This window comes from Vipera ursinii (genome assembly GCF_947247035.1).
Source record: "Vipera ursinii genome assembly, chromosome: 1".
NCBI classification, from domain to species: domain Eukaryota; kingdom Metazoa; phylum Chordata; class Lepidosauria; order Squamata; family Viperidae; genus Vipera; species Vipera ursinii.
In genome coordinates this window covers 334,957,063-334,973,176 of record NC_139512.1, presented here as the reverse complement: position 1 = coordinate 334,973,176, position 16,114 = coordinate 334,957,063, and the positions used below count along the sequence as shown (strand labels likewise).

The 16,114-nt window shown below is 42.1% G+C and overlaps 1 protein-coding gene across 7 annotated transcripts in view; it reads right to left on the bottom strand.

Moving 5' to 3' along the window:
* DNMT3A (DNA methyltransferase 3 alpha) overlaps window positions 1–16,114 on the bottom strand; it is a 119,353-nt gene that overhangs the window by 35,029 nt on the left and 68,210 nt on the right. The gene's annotated exons all lie outside the window — the stretch shown is intronic.

Sequence of the window (16,114 nt, the reverse complement as noted above, 5' to 3'; positions counted from 1 at the left end):
GGAGCAGGTATAAGTTACGCAACAGCAGACCACTGATTGAAAGTCCCTGAAACTTTCGAGTCTTCGTATGTTATGTGAACTAGGATTGACTGTACCATGCTTTACTTAGGCATGAGATATTATGTAAATACATCAGCTTTGTTTTGTTAACCTGTGCTTATAATTTAGTATGTTGTTCTTCATATTTCCTCTCCAAGTTGACTCTTTGGAGTTTAAATTATTCAAAAGAAGCTTGAAGAAGTGGAGTAAATGGAGCTTAATCCCTGAGCCTTTGAGAACAGGAAATGGAACAAGGCTGCAATCTAAAAACAGCAGGAAGGCCAGAATGGGAAAAAAAACAATGCTTGCAGGGAGTTTCAGTTGGTTCTGCTTGATCAAAATGTATACCATATTAGCTTGTAGATAGTGTCTTCTAATGGAGCAGAATGGAGAATATTCCATTATTCCAGGACTAGATTGAACAGAAGAGTAAAAATCCTGAGGATTTCCAGTAAAGCATTTAATCAAGCTTGCATTATGTGAGACCTGGCCAAAATGACAAATGATTTTTGCTTCTTGAATACTGGTTTAATTCTAGGCTGTTTGCAATTAGGGAATGCTATTTTTCTTGAATAGATTATTTCCAAGTGAAATGGTTTCTGGTGAGAATGTGCAGCTCTATGCATTAGAAAATCAGGCCCACATTCAAATTCAATTGCAGCTACGCTTTTACTGTTTTCCCTCAGCCAAACCTCAATACTTTTCCAGTCTCAGTGGCCCCTTACTGTATCATATCAGGAAGGAGCAGCTGGGTTTTCCTCTGCCTTTCTTCAAATCTGTTCCAGTGCCTGTTTTCCCACCAGCCAAGTCTTCACCTCAGCCTCCCTCCACTTATGCCCACTTCCTCACATAATGCATAGTTGGTTCCAACAAGGATAGGAGCAAGTGTAGCTCCAGGTAGTCTGCAAGAACTACTATCATGCTGGCTGGGCATTCAAGGGGACTCAGAGAAGGTTATCAGGAAAAACCTTCTCTGTTTTCTTTCATTTGTCCCTTTTCCTCCCAAGAAAGGCAGCAAACCAAGACTCTTGGGCCTGGCCAGTCTGGGAAAAGAAAAATGCTAAAGCACAAGGAAGTCTCGGCTCACCTCACTTTGTTTTAGGACAAAATGGAGGGCTGACAGTTTGAAGGAAAGGAAGGCAATAGCCAAGAAGCCCCCATTCTTAAGTGGCTTCTCCATCCCACTGTCCCTAAGAAAGAAGGACCGTTTCTAATCTCAAGGGTGCATTTGGTCCTCCTCTCATACCAAAATGTATATGAAGAGTTTGGAAACAATTAATCTCTCTGCACCTTCTCTTGCCTTGCTTTTAAGAACTTTTTACAGAGAGCAGAGATGCAAGTAGAGACTGCCTTCCCCCACCTCTTTTGATTCCTTCTTCCCACCCATAAAAGTTTCTGGTGCCAGTTGCGTCCTCCTATCTTCTCAAGTGACCACGCAGCCTCTCTAGAAAACTGAGCAGAAAGACCACTGCCCAATAATGACATTTTCTCTCTCTCTCCTCCACCCCGCATTTCTTAGTGCGGCTAACATTTTCAAGTACTTATTAGCATCTCAGAACTTGACTTCCCCCCCCCCCCAAAGATGCTCCCACTAAGTCCACTGCATCCTCTTGCAAAAACATAAGCCAAAAGAGAAGTTCTAACTCACCACCCTCGGGGATGCAACCCCACTGCAAAAAAAATATATATATATCAAAAATCAAAAATCGAACCCGCCACAAGTACTGCAGCCCTCTTGTGTATACACTCACAAATAGGAGCTGAGGGAAGCCAAGACCACCACCACCACCCCATTCCAATTTTCCTGCACCCCCTACTCTCTTCCATACCTGCCTGCATGTTCCGGCGCTGCAGCAGTCACGATCCCGTCGAGGGAGCTCGAGCGAGGGGGCTCAGCGAGGAGGGGGCGCAGGGGGGGGGGCCCTCGCCGCCAATGTTCTTTGTCTGGGAAACTCCGGGCCACGTGACGACGGGCCGCGCTCCTGGTTGGCCAAAATGGAACCGGGGGGGCCGAAAGGTGACGGCGGCGGCGGGAGGGGGGGGGACAAGAGTTCCTGCAAGGCTCGTATGGCTGCCCCGGGGGTAGGAACACATTACACGGAACCAGCGCCACCCTCTCCCTTCCCAGCACGGGGCGCAGGCTTCTCCGAAGTTGTAAGACAGGGGTCTTCAAACTTGGCCCTTTTATGACTTGTGGACTTCAACTCCCAGAATTCCTCAGCCAGCTTTGCTGGCTGAGGAATTCTGGGAGTTGAAGTCCACAAGTCATAAAAGGGCCAAGTTTGAAGACCCCTGTTGTAAGAGGCCTTCCAGCCATTTGTACGCCAGGGTGGGCAATCGCCGGGCTAGAGTCGCGCCAACGCTGCGTAAAGGAGACTAGCGGCTCCACTTTTCAAAACTCTTTTTGATTTTCATTCCGGATCAGCGGAAAACGGGACTGAGCCCGCCTGGTTTTCAGGCGCCGGGCACCGGTTCGGGGAGCAGCTGGAAGAAACGGGAGGATGCGCGGCCGCTCCTGCTGAGAATGAAATGCCCACAAACACCGGGGTGGCAAGTACAAGTGCACGCGGAAAGTACAAGGCCTCTCTCCAACGTCATTCAAAAGCAAAAGGCTTCAGCCTAAAAGTACTTTTCCGTTCGAGCTGCTGGCTCCCATCTCGTAGCAGAGCGGCAACTGCAGGATCTTATTAAGAGGCTATTATTTGCACCTCTTAAAACTACTACGCAGCCGTCACTCAACCTGCTGCTGGCACAACCTCTGATTTGAAAAGAGATGGGATTATTGGGGTTCAGTGTGGAAGAGGTGCATCTGAATTGTGGAAGGCGGCATTAAGAAGTATGCACAGCAACTCAAAGGGGGATTTATCGTTTTTAAACTTAAGTTCAGGCCCGTGAAGTGGAAGAAATTCCTCCAGCTTGAGGCAGCACCATCTTTGGTAAAAGCAGAAGACACCTTCAGGAATCCTCTTCTGTCATCTGATATGTTTTCATCTTTGGATAAGCAGTACACTTCTTAACATATATCATAGGCAGCTCTGAATATTTATTGGAAAAGCAGATCTAATGCTCAATAAATACAATAAAATCTTAAGTACCAGTTATGTATTACTTACATTTATGACAAGACAAAAGGCAAGTTATTTGAAACGAATGGCCTGAAATCTTGGCACAATGACACACTGCCTAGCATTCACTATACAGGTGAAACTCAAAAAATTAGAATATCGTGCAAAAATTCATTTATTTCAGTAATGCAACTTAAAAGGGGAAACTAATATATGAGATAGACTCATTACATGCAAAGCAAGATAGTTCAAGCCATGATTTGTCATAATTGTGATGATTATGACTTACAGCTCATGAAAACCCCAAATCCACAATCTCAGTAAATTAGAATATTGTGAAAAGGTGCAATATACTAGGCTCAAAGTGTCCCACTCTAATCAGCTAATTAAGCCATAACACCTGCAAAGGGTTGCTGAGCCTTTAAATGGTCTCTCAGTCTGGTTCAGTAGGAATCACAATCATGGGGAAGACTGCTGACCTGACAGTTGTGCAGAAAACCATCATTGACACCCTCCATAAGGAGGGAAAGCCTCAAAAGGTAATTGCAAAAGAAGTTGGATGTTCCCCAAGTGCTGTATCAAAGCACATTAATAGAAAGTTGTGTGGAAGGGAAAAGTGTGGAAGGAAAAGGTGCACAAGCAGCAGGGATGACCGCAGCCTGGAGAGGATTGTCAGGAAAAGGCCATTCAAAAGTGTTGGGGACTTTCACAAGGAGTGGACTGAGGCTGGAGTCAGTGCATCAAGAGCCACCACACACAGACGGATCCTGGACATGGGCTTCAAATGTTGTATTCCTCGTCAAGCCGCTCCTGAACAACAAGCAACGTCAGAAGCTTCTTACCTGGACTAAAGAAAAACAGACCTGGTCTGTTGCTCAGTGGTCCAAAGTCCTCTTTTCTGATGAGAGCAACTTTTGCATCTCATTTGGAAACCAAGGACCCAGAGTCTGGAGAAAGAATGGAGAGGCGCACACTGCAAGATGCTTGAAGTCCAGTGTGAAGTTTCCACAGTCTGTGTTGATTTGGGGAGCCATGACATCTGCTGGTGTTGGTCCACTGTGCTTCATTAAGTCCAGGGTCAACGCAGCCGTCTACCAGGAGATTTTGGAGCACTTCATGCTTCCTTCCGCAGACGAGCTTTATGGGGATGCTGACTTCATTTTCCAGCAGAACTTGGCACCTGCCCACACTGCCAAAAGCACCAAAACCTGGTTCAATGACCGTGGGATTACTGTGCTTGATTGGCCAGCAAACTCACCTGACCTGAACCCCATAGAGAATCTATGGGGCATTGCCAAGAGAAAGATGAGAGACATGAGACCGAACAATGCAGAAGAGCTGAAGACCACTATTGAAGCATCCTGGTCTTCCATAACACCTCAGCAGTGCCACAGGCTGATAGCTTCCATGCCATGCCGCATTGAGGCAGTAATTGCTACAAAAGGGGTCCAAACCAAGTACTGAGTACAGATGCATGCTTATACTTTTCAGAGGTCCGATATTCTATGTACACTCCTTGTTTTATTGATTGCATGTAATATTCTAATTTTCTGAGATTGTGGATTTGGGGTTTTCATGAGCTGTATGCCATAATCATCACAATTACGACAAATCACGGTTTGAACTATCTTGCTTTGCATGTAATGAGTCTATCTCATATATTAGTTTCCTTTTAAGTTGCATTACTGAAATAAATGAACTTTTGCATGATATTCTAATTTTTCGAGTTTCACCTGTATAATAACTGAAATGTTAGCAATGCTGCAAAAGAGGATAACAATTACCTCCCCACAAAGTAACAACTTTTCTTACCAAAAACAAATCTTTGCAAAACAACCTCTGCAAGTATTGACACAGTAGCTGTTGTGCTATAGCAGCACAATTATCACTCAAAGGCTAAGTACTATCCTCTATGGGCCTTAATTCATGAATGGTTTGGGCAAATGATTTTAACAGGTCTAAGCTACACAAAGATCCTGATCAACAGATTCTGAGTATTTTAGAGGATGTTTTCATAGTATAATTTGTGAACATTTATAGAAGGTACAAATAGTATCATTTATAACAGCTCCATGTTTTCTCAGTTTTGTTTATCTCCACCTTTTACACAAAAAGAGGGGGAGAGCAGTGTGTCTTGATTGGTAGCACCAGGAGCTGTCCATCAGGAACATTTCCAGGTCTCTTGCTCTCTTTTCAAGGTTCACAGTCATGTGCAATCTTTGGTTTAACTACCATGAACTTAAATACAGAGAGCTGCACTTTCTTTTTACCATCTCTTTTTACTCCCATTGCTTACTCTTCCTTTCACCATCTTTATTATTTGCCCACATATTGCTGCAATACACAGATTTGTAAGGTTTTTGGGGCTGGAGAACTAGGACCTGTCTCCTTCTCCGAAGACTCAGGGCAGCTTACAATCTAAAGCACAATGTGCTTAGCAATAGCCTTCATTCTATGTACATACCTGCTTATTAGGGCTTTCGGGGCCCCCAAGCGTCATTTTTACAAAGTCAGCTTATTGCCCCCAACAATCTGGGTCCTCATTTTACCTACCTCAGAAGGATGGAAGGCTGAGTCAACCTTGAGCCTGGTGGGATGTGAACCTGCACTAATTGCAGGCAGCTGGTGTTACTTAAGGAGGCATTAGCCCGCTGCTCCACCAAGGCTCTTGTAATTTTATAAAGACAAATCAACAAGCAAACCAAACACAATATCCAGTATAGTAGATAAGTGAATTCTAAGCCTGCCTTAGAAATGAAAGCTGGCTGGATGACTTTGGGCCAACCCACATCCCAGAGTTGTTGTGAGGAAAACAGGTGGCAGGAGTATTTGGCCTGTTGGCTGCATTGAATTATATATAAAAAGGAATAAAAGTCTAACAACAACAACAATGTATTAAAACAATATATTAAACTACCGGTATTTAGTAATTACTTTTACTAAGTTCAAGCATCAAATTACACCTACCATCTCTCAACCTTCAATTATCATACAACAGCAGCAGCTAGTGGCTATGGAAGTCTTGGCAACCATATAGACTAAATTACTGGCAAGTGATAGCACTTGCCAACTCCAAGCCCTTAGGAATATCTGTAAGAATCTGCTGGAAATCCTCAGAAGGCAACCTCTACTTTCTGCTTTACTGTGTGCCTTCCATGAGCAATCAGTTCAGACCTCTGGCTACAGCAACATTTCTTTTTCTTAGTAGATCAGAGGAAAGTGGGGTGACAGATATAGGGGAGAGTGGCAGCTCAGGTGTGGTCTTTGCCCTGCCTATTTCTGGTATGTACCCTTCAACAGATTACTGCACAAGAAAACAGCTACCAAACAGTAGAAACATCCGCCTACTATTGCAATGTAAGGTGGTAGATTTCTGAAGCACAATGGTTTTAACAGGTAACATTCATACCTGTTCTGTACCAGCCTACTACCGGCCCTGCAGAAAAGGCAGGGACAACCCCTTTACAAAACGGCAAGAGGCTGGAACTAAGCCTGCCAAATTTATTAACATAAAACAGAGCAAACAGAGCAAACACGAACCATGAAACAGGAGCTATTCAAACGGTTGCCTTCAGCAAACCAGCCATCCCACGCATTCCCCTTCTAAACAGTTCAGGGCGTGGCTTCTCTCTGCCTCCTTCCGAGGTGCCCCATTGCCTTCCTCTGTTTACTCCTGCTTGACTGCCTCCTGTGTCGGGCGTCCAGCTGTGGGTCATCTTCATCCACGCTGTCAGGCTCACACAGCTGGGTCTGCGTCATAACCAGATGGGAGGGGCCTGGCTGAGGGCTCTGCGGAGCCTCAAGGCTATCCTCAGGAAGCTCTCCAACACTCTCCTCCTCCTCCTCTGAATCGTCCGACCCAACTGCCGAACCCACAGGCTGACCCTGAATCACAATACCACTGAAATCAAAGTTCTGCATGAATATCATTATGGACAAAGGGCAGAGGTGGAAACTTGGTCTTAGAACAAGTATAGGCTGCTACAAGTGAATATTACTGGAGGGAAGAAATATTCTCTCTTCATCATACCAACACCTGATCAGCATAGCTTGGAGAGAAGCAGAAACAATCCGTGCTCCTAAATACTTTTAACTAGGCCAGTACTTGCACAAACAATCAGTTCATTTGTGTACACTTGGGCATACTTGTGCTTTATCACTTGCAAAACAAGCATCAGCAAGAAGGGACGGGAATATAAATGCACAAGAGTTTCAAGGCAGACAGCTTTCCAGAAATTTCATTTCTATTTTCTGTGTGTCACTGGCTATCTCCTTCTCTGCATGGGAGCATGAATGAAATGTCATCGTCTGCTTCTTACCCCTTCAGGGGGATTCAGTTACAACATGCCTGTCTCATTCCACTGGAAGGGGAAAATCCAGACTTGAAGGCCTAGAGCAACAGCAGAGTTACAGTTCAGAGCAAGTCAGAGAGTTGGGATACTTTTAGATGCACTTCCTTTAAGAAGGCAGGGGTCACACCAATAATGATCCTGTTCTGGCCATTACTGATCTTCTGACCTGGTTCCAAGAACCTCCCAAGTTTTTTGGCAACCAAAACCAGCACATAATTAGCTTATATAAATTTAGGATAATACTCAGACAAATTCAAAATTGAACTCTTTTTCTTATACTGCCTTAACCTAGTCAGCAACCTTTTGTTCCATAGATATATATGAAAAGGTGCCTTTTCTCAGGCATAATAGAAGCAACAAAGAAAATAACTGCTAAGCGAGATGAACATTGAGGCAACACATACTCTAGTGTTACCCAACTTTGTTGGAAAACAAAATCTCTTCTGAATCCATGAAGAAGTAAAGTATTTTCTTCTCTTTTATACCCCAAGCCCTTCTTCAAAGACGACACAGGTCATTTATTTCCATTTCCTCTCTTCTTTTGCTAAAAAGCATTATGTTAATGGCTTCCCCCTTCTGTATGTCCCAGTCAACCTACACAGAACCAATTCGCAGAATGTGCTACAAGCAAAAAATGGTCTATCTCAACAGGGATTTAAAACTCCAGCAGACTCTTACAAGCAAATAAAACATTATGCTACAAAAACTACCAGAATGAACTTAATTTACTATAATGCCCAAGTAGGAACAATATAAGCAATCCTCCTGGAGAAACTTTATTTCAATATATTCACAATGCTCAATGCTATGTTTATAAAAGAGAAATTACTGTATTCCAAAGTGGTAGACTCTTATTATCCATGTTCTTAAAGGAGCAAATATTCCAAAGTAATAAAAATCTTATTTCTGCTTAAGTAGGATCTCCTTCCTGTTTCTTTCTATTTATGAGCCACTAATGCTCCATTATTTTACTTATGTTGAAATATAAGTGGACAGCTATCTTAAGTATGAGAAACAATACATACTATAGTACTTGTATACTATATTTCTTGATGTTAATTGGCCAATTACTTGTTTAATTATCCCTCCATTCCACACCACCTTTCATGTGGAAGACTAGCATGTCTGACATGCTAATTTTCTAATGCCAGGAGTTTGTATGAGAAAAAATTAATTAGATTAGGCTATTTTTTAAAAAAATAATTAGCCTGGCAGTGTTCTGTCCAAAATAGCACATATAATTATGGCAATCTAAAATAGTCCCTTCCACTATTATCATCTCAATGTACATAGAAATGAGACAATGCCCCCTCAGCTCTTAATACTGATTTTACTTACAAACTTGCAACTCAGGCTTCTTTTAACATACAGGAATATGAATTTTCCAGGTATAACCTTTGAATGAAAGCCAACACTGGGAACAAATTGATTATGCATGGTAGATTATGTGCAAGTCTCATGTAACCTCATTTAAAAGGATCAGGTAGCAGCAGATGCAAAAGGCTTCTTTCTATCAGAATCCCAGGAACATTGCTGCTGCCAGTTACGGCACTTGCAAGACTACTATATTTAGGTATGCCTCTTGCTGGCATTGCAACTCCCTTAGCCTGCCTTCTTTAACCTGGTGTTCTGCTTCCAATTCTGTTGAACTACTATTCTCATTTTCCTTAATGCTTTCTGCTAAGCAGTGTTGAGGCATTTGCAGTCAAATCCACATAGAAGGCACCACATTGAGAAAGAAAACACTAGGATATTATTCACTACTTGCCATCCTCCCTGCTTCTCTTTTATACTACCTGAAGAAAGTGGTTTCACCCAAGAAATGGCCTAAGTTGCGATTCCACATCTCTCACTGTCATTTGATTCCCTCCTATATTAACTGTCATTTGAACCCCTCCTGTATTAACTACTCTGATCCTTCTCTGCTACAGAAAGTCCTTGATTTACAACTGGTCACTTAACATTCTTGATGGACCTTCCCAGAGCTACTTATGATCTGCTTCCAAAGTTCCAACAACCACTCCCCCCACAGTCACATGACCACATGTTGGGCACTTGGCAACCAGCCTGCATTTATAAGTGCTTATGGTGCCCTGCAATCATGTGACCACATTTTACGACAAACCAACATTTACTTCTGGTTTTGGGCAAAAATGGCCCATAGTGAAAAAAGGGTTTGCTTTAAAAGTACAACATTTACTTTATAACCGTGGCATTGCTTAATGACCTCTGCAAAATTAATAAAATCAAGTAAGCCATGTGGGTGAAACACTTTACGACCATATGACTTATGACCATAAATGGGCAGGTTCCATTAAAATCGTAAGTTGAGGACTATACGGTAGAGCAGAGGTCCCCAAAAGTTGGGGCACCAGGGACCGGTTCTGTGGAGATAGGTTTTTCTGCGGACTGAAGGGTGCATGGTTTTGGGTGCTGCCTGCATCTTGCAGATGGGGCTTTGCTTGTTTGTGCAGACTGGTTGCCCGGTACCAGTCCATGGACCGGGGGTTGGGGACCCCTGTTGCAGAGCACTTCTGATGGCTCTTTGCTACTGAATCTGGCTATTTATGGGGAACAGACCTTCTCCAAATGAAGGGTAGCTTGGCATCGATTGTTCTCACTTTCTCAAAAAATCTCTTCTGGATTATTGTGCCACATAAACAGGAGCCTTAGTGAATCCTTTGCTGCTCCAGAGAGAGGTGGCTTCCATGGAGAGCTCCTCTTTATCTTGACTCAGGAGGCAGGGTACATCCCCTGCTTTACACTTGCTTACAGTGTGCAATGGCAAAAAGCTGTCAGGCAGAGCTATATATAGAACAGCCAAGCTCAAGGGGACCTGTTGCTAAGGAGACACAGTGGTTCAGCAGGAAGTACAGGGATGGAGAAAGGCAGGGAACAAAACATACGGGTTGAGGCTGGGATAGTGGAGCTCTGGCCACGTCGTAAAGTCTTCGTCAAATTGCCATCTTCGTCAAAATGCACATCCTTTGTGGATTTGCAGGGCCCTTCCTTCATGCAGCCATATATATGCACACATCAACAATTCCACATTTTTCACCTCCGGAGGGATTGCGCTTCTTTATGTGCTGGATGTTTCACAGGGCTTCCTGACTTGGACCGAGTGGATGCATTGGCTTTATTGGAAAGGCACCAAAGGCTGGGCTTGCCTATTCCAACAGAAGCATTTCTGACTGTAAAAATGAGTCAGTGTGGAAGGGGGGAAAAAAGCACTGAATGTTATCTACTGATACTGTCTCAGAAGCCTCTTTTGGAAGTCACAAAACAAGTCTTGTGAGCCAGCTTGAACTAGCCACAATTGCAGTATCTTCCCGGGCACTTCTTAATAGCCCAAACTGTTCTTGGAACAATAAGGAGTGACGATGTCAAAGGGAAAACCTGGTCCTGTAGAGGGTGCATGTGTTAGTACTATGACCCTCTTTCACCTTATTCTTTGCTCATGACACAACACAATGGTGGCAAATCCAATCCGTTCCAATTGACACACTTCCAAATTTATTTTTAGTTGCTGGGAGTCTGTTCTGCTTACAAATGGCTCCCATGTCCCTTTGGCCATTGCAATTTGACTCTAGTTCAACATGTGCTCTCTCCACAGGAAAGCAGGAGGGCTATTTTCTCTGTACAGCTGCACCTACAGCCCCACCTCTGCTCTACTTGTGGCTTTGCCTGCAGCAAAGCTGATGAGATCTGACAACCTTTAGCATTTCCTAGTCTTCTGCCTCTCCCATAATGCAGACATTTCAGCTGGGGGTACCTAAAGGGATAAAATATGAGCTGAACGTGAAGTTACGTACTGGTGAACAAAGGAAGGATATGAGCATATTATTACACATTTCTACTTTCCCTGCCTAGTGTAACAAATGGGAACAAAAGGTCCATGTGTACTTATTATACTGATCTAAGAATGGTATTGACTGAAATTTAGCCACAAGTCACAGCTACACACTTGATCTTAGCCAAAAGGCCAAGAAGCAATTAATAAGCCAGAAAAGCCACAGAAATACAGAAACAGAAGAGCAGTGATCAGCTAATTACTGTATGCACAGGAAAAAAATGGAACTTGGGACTCCTGTCTTATAATTCCTACATGCTACACATACCCAGGATATCCTCTGCAGGGATTACCTGAAATATACACAGTGCTTGGAATTTGATTCCCAAAAGGTACTTTGGAGTACACCAAAGAGTGAACATGTCACGTATCTTCATCTCTTTTAAGCAGTTATGTCTTTTCCCAGAAGTTTACGGCAGCCACATAATGCAAGAGTCCTTCATGTGAGTCCTTTCCTCCCATGGCATCCAGAAACATGTTGCTGTGAGGTGCTCACATTTTTTGTTTATATGTTTTGTTTTTATTTTATTGCACATCTGGCGGTAATAACTGGTGGCTGCAGATGGGAAGTGGTGGTTGTTATGACTTTTGTTGGCATCCTGGAAGCCCTTGGAATTGCTCCTCAACTATGTAGACTCTGGAGACCTACAGTGAAGAAAGAGTGGAGCAGGAGATCTCGGAATCAGAGGCAATGGAGTCTCTGGCAGCCACAGCTGGCAATGGTGATCCTGGAGCCTGAAGCCAGCAGTAGCATTAGTTGCTAGAAAACATCTGGCTGACGGTTAAGTATTGGATCACCACAGGAAGGTCTCTGGGGAAGAGTCCCATGGTTTGACATGGTGTGGCTTCTCTTGTTGGCTGAATGTGCTGAGGTCGATGGCTGGCAAGATTAGGCTGGCAGCTGGCAAGCTGAGGTGGTCAGCTAGTGAGAGCTTTCTGGATGTGACTTGTTTTGGTTTCAACTGAAGCACTACATTCTTAATACTGTTGGATACTGTGTGTGAATTAGGTGATGCCAATGTGAAACATTTTCCTATACCTTCTTGTTTTTGAATGCTAGGTCTGCTTGTAGTAAATCTGTTTTCATCAATAGTATGATTTAATAATGAAGAAAGGATGATCTGGCACTTATAATCGAGACCTGGATGGACCTGGAGAGTGGAGTTCCCTTCTTGGAGATGTATTTTGGGTTTGGCATGGGGAAGTGGTGAGGTGGCTGTTGTCATCTCTGATTCGGGATTTGTAATCTGTCATCTGTGATTCATTGAGGCTCTACGGCACATATGATAATCTGTAAGACCCTTGAAATTGGGCTTCTGTCATCTGTTTCTTTATTTTACTGCTCAGGCTTTCTGTTAGGTAATGTGCCCAAATTCAGTTGAAGTTGGACATTCTTTAAATCAATGTAAATAAACAGGCTGTTTTAAAGGGTTGCAAATAGGTGCAATACTCACATTCACACGCATACTGAAGAAACTATCAGGAGTTAAATCTGAAGTATTGAATGATGGCAAATGAAGACATTGCACATAATCCAAATTAATACAGGTAAATTAGATGGTAGCTGTCAATTATTTTTATTATTAAAATTAATTAGTATCTTTCTTTTTGTTGAATAATCCAATCAACTATTAAACCATATTTAATAATATTTTCCTCAACTCTTGGTGACTATATGAATATTTCCATGTGGTTTTATTAATAACAATATGGAATTTGCTTGCCACTTCTTCCGAGATGTTTCTCTGACTTTCTAATCTAGCTATCAGCTTTGGGATTTCTTGGTGCTCTTCTATCCATCCCGAGATAAGCCAAGGATGACAGGCAACTACCAACAAACAAGCTTAGGAATTACAATTTTTCAAAGAAAGGTTCTTTTTGAGTATTAGGCAAAAAAGATCACTTCTGAGAAATTTTATCAGTAAGCACCAAAAAGCAAATTCAATAGGTCTTATGAAACATCCAAGTTTGAAAGAGATGATTCTTTCATCTGGTATCCAATCTAATCCAGTTTGCTGTTACCAACAGTGATCAGCTAAAAGATTTTGGAGTTCATCTTGCTCTTATCCCACAACACTGCATTCAGAGGTACACTGTTTCTCAATATGAACATTCAGTTTAACTATTGAAGCTTATAGTAACTGATAACCCTATTCTGTTTTAGAAGACTCAAGAAGTATCAGGACTGAGAACACAAATCGTCCATTTCAAGCTTCAACAATCTTGTCTACTTTCCCAATCTGCAAAGACTAAAGCATCACTGTCAGGCACAAGTCAAATTCTAGATGAGACTGAGAAACATAGTAGGGCATAAGCTTTTCAGGGCTAAATGGCCACCAAGCTACTAAAGACTTGTACTATCAAACCTCCCCTAGGAGCAAGCAGTATTAATTCCATTGTAGCAAACGTGCTTGTACAGTCTTAAAAACTGATATATCACTGCATAAGCTTAAGGAGCTGCAAGATTCTCTGCTGCCTTTGCTGGAACAGAAAATAATCCCTTTGTAAACTGGAAGAACAGGCACTTCAGCTACATCCGTTGACTGAGCAAACAACCTGGAATTCACACTGGAATGAATGCAAGCAATTTCATCTTCAAAGTATCATGCAAATTGGTCACAGTAAGCTACTAAAGGTTAATAAGAGAACTAAGATGGAAATATCATTATTCCATCCACCCTCACCCACAAATACTGGATGCAATAGTAGCAAGGGATTTCTTTGCCAGTTCTACCCCAAAGCAATGGTCTCTAGCCTATTTTCTGGTTAGATTCACTGATGCATTCATGCAACATATAGTACTTGACCAAGCTAAAACACGTTTGTGTGGTTTATAGCTCAGATCACTATACAAGCCTAGCCATTGTCCAAGCATATTATATATGAACCACTCGATCACATTGTATTTTGTTAAAATAAGGTTAGAGTGTAGCATACTAAGTGGACCTACTACTGAGGGGCTTCTCCCATTACTCTTGCCTATAGCTGCCATTTCCTAGCATCAAGCCCCAAAGAAAACCACAGTGCTTACCTGGCTCTAGCAAGCAGAAGAGGGCAAATAGAAGGAATTATTCACAATTAGGACTTTGATGGGATTGGCAGATTTGGAATAAAAAATGTCCTTGGAACTGTCAGAAAACCATCTGGAATTCCATCTAGAATTCTATAACTTCCTGCCCCACAATGATGAACTTTGAAATCTCTCTTTTGAACTTCATAACGATGAAATTGAAGGCAATGTGTAGCTCATCTATCAGAGTTATCTATTCTGACTAGAGAAGCTTTAGAGAAAGAGCGCTTTCCCTATTTTGTGATTTCTTGAGTTCTTTTTCAATTGTTTATGCTAGGGTTTGAACCTGGAACTTGTACATGCAAAGAATATGCTTTTTCACACCTTCCACGTAGCAAGAACTTGAGATACTAATTTACATCGCTACTGAATTATCACAGTTACATAAACTAGGCATTATAAGGTTACACTGCTGGTGCCTCTTATTGTTAAAAGAGAAGCCACACAACATTTTTGGATGCAGACAGGAAGAAAAAGTCACCTTTCAAACCGTTTTTCATTCAAACTGGCATAGCACCATGAGTTTGGTAGGCTGTGGTGTCCTTTCAGAAATTCCATGCTTTGCTGGTTGTCAGGCCTAGAGACTATTTGGCAGAGGAAGAACCGTTCTGCCTTTAATTGATGATTGCAACAATTCATCCAGTTAGGGCTATTATTCCCACAAACAACTATCAGAAGGAGAAAAAACAGACTATGACTGGGCTCACACAATGCACTAAGCCTATTTGAGAAAAATGTTCACCTAACATGCTATCTCTAAACAAACAAATTATAGTAAAGTTTAATGTGAGGGCCTGGACTATACAATGCCCTAAGACAACGGCTAACACAATGAATCATGAATTACCCAACTTCAGTTTAGCTACCTAAAATGTGTATAAAGGTATTTCTGATATAATGTCAGTAATATGTCAGTTTAGCTTAAAAGAAAACTTCCAGGGTAGACTAATTATTATTCATGGAAGCAATTGACTGTGGCCTAGTACATTCATAAAAGTCAAACATTCATTCATTTCCAGCTATCAGAAAGCTCCCTGTTGGTCTTCGTTCTTCCCAATTTGCAGGAGTTACATGTGTTATCCTAGTGCAGAATTTCCATTCCATTTAGCATTAATCACTATCAAAAGGGTCATTAAAAATTAAAAGCTTAATTAAAAATCTGTTACAATCTCTTAACCAAGTTATTTGAAGATCTTGCTTAATATTAATATTGATGTGTTTTCCTGTATGCTAGTATGTTGTTTTAACTCAGCCTATTTAATAGTTTAATTATTATGTAAACCCAGAAAACAGATAGTTAGGTTATTATGTGAACACAACCAATCAAGGTACATTTAGTCCTATTTCCACCTGTGGCTGATACTTACAAGTAAAAAAGTCTTGCTAAACATGAATTTTCCCAGAGTAAGAGTTCTCTATACTAGGTTTGATGATATAAGAGCATCCTGGGCATCCAATGAACATTTGAGTAGTTGAAACACAAACCTCAAAGTTGGCTTTGGTTGCATGAAAGAGAGGAGGAGAGCAGAGAAGAGAGAGTGGAGAAAAGGAAGGGAAGCAAGAATGGGGCAATAGAAAATGCTATCCTAGAAAAAGGGTCATACATAGTTAACAGTCCAGCAGCCAACAGGTCACAGGTCACTCCCCCCATAACAGTATCAAAACCACATTGTACAGAAGCAAAGCATGTCTGGAGGTGTGCATGAGCAAATACAACTCTATGGCAGCGGGCACACGC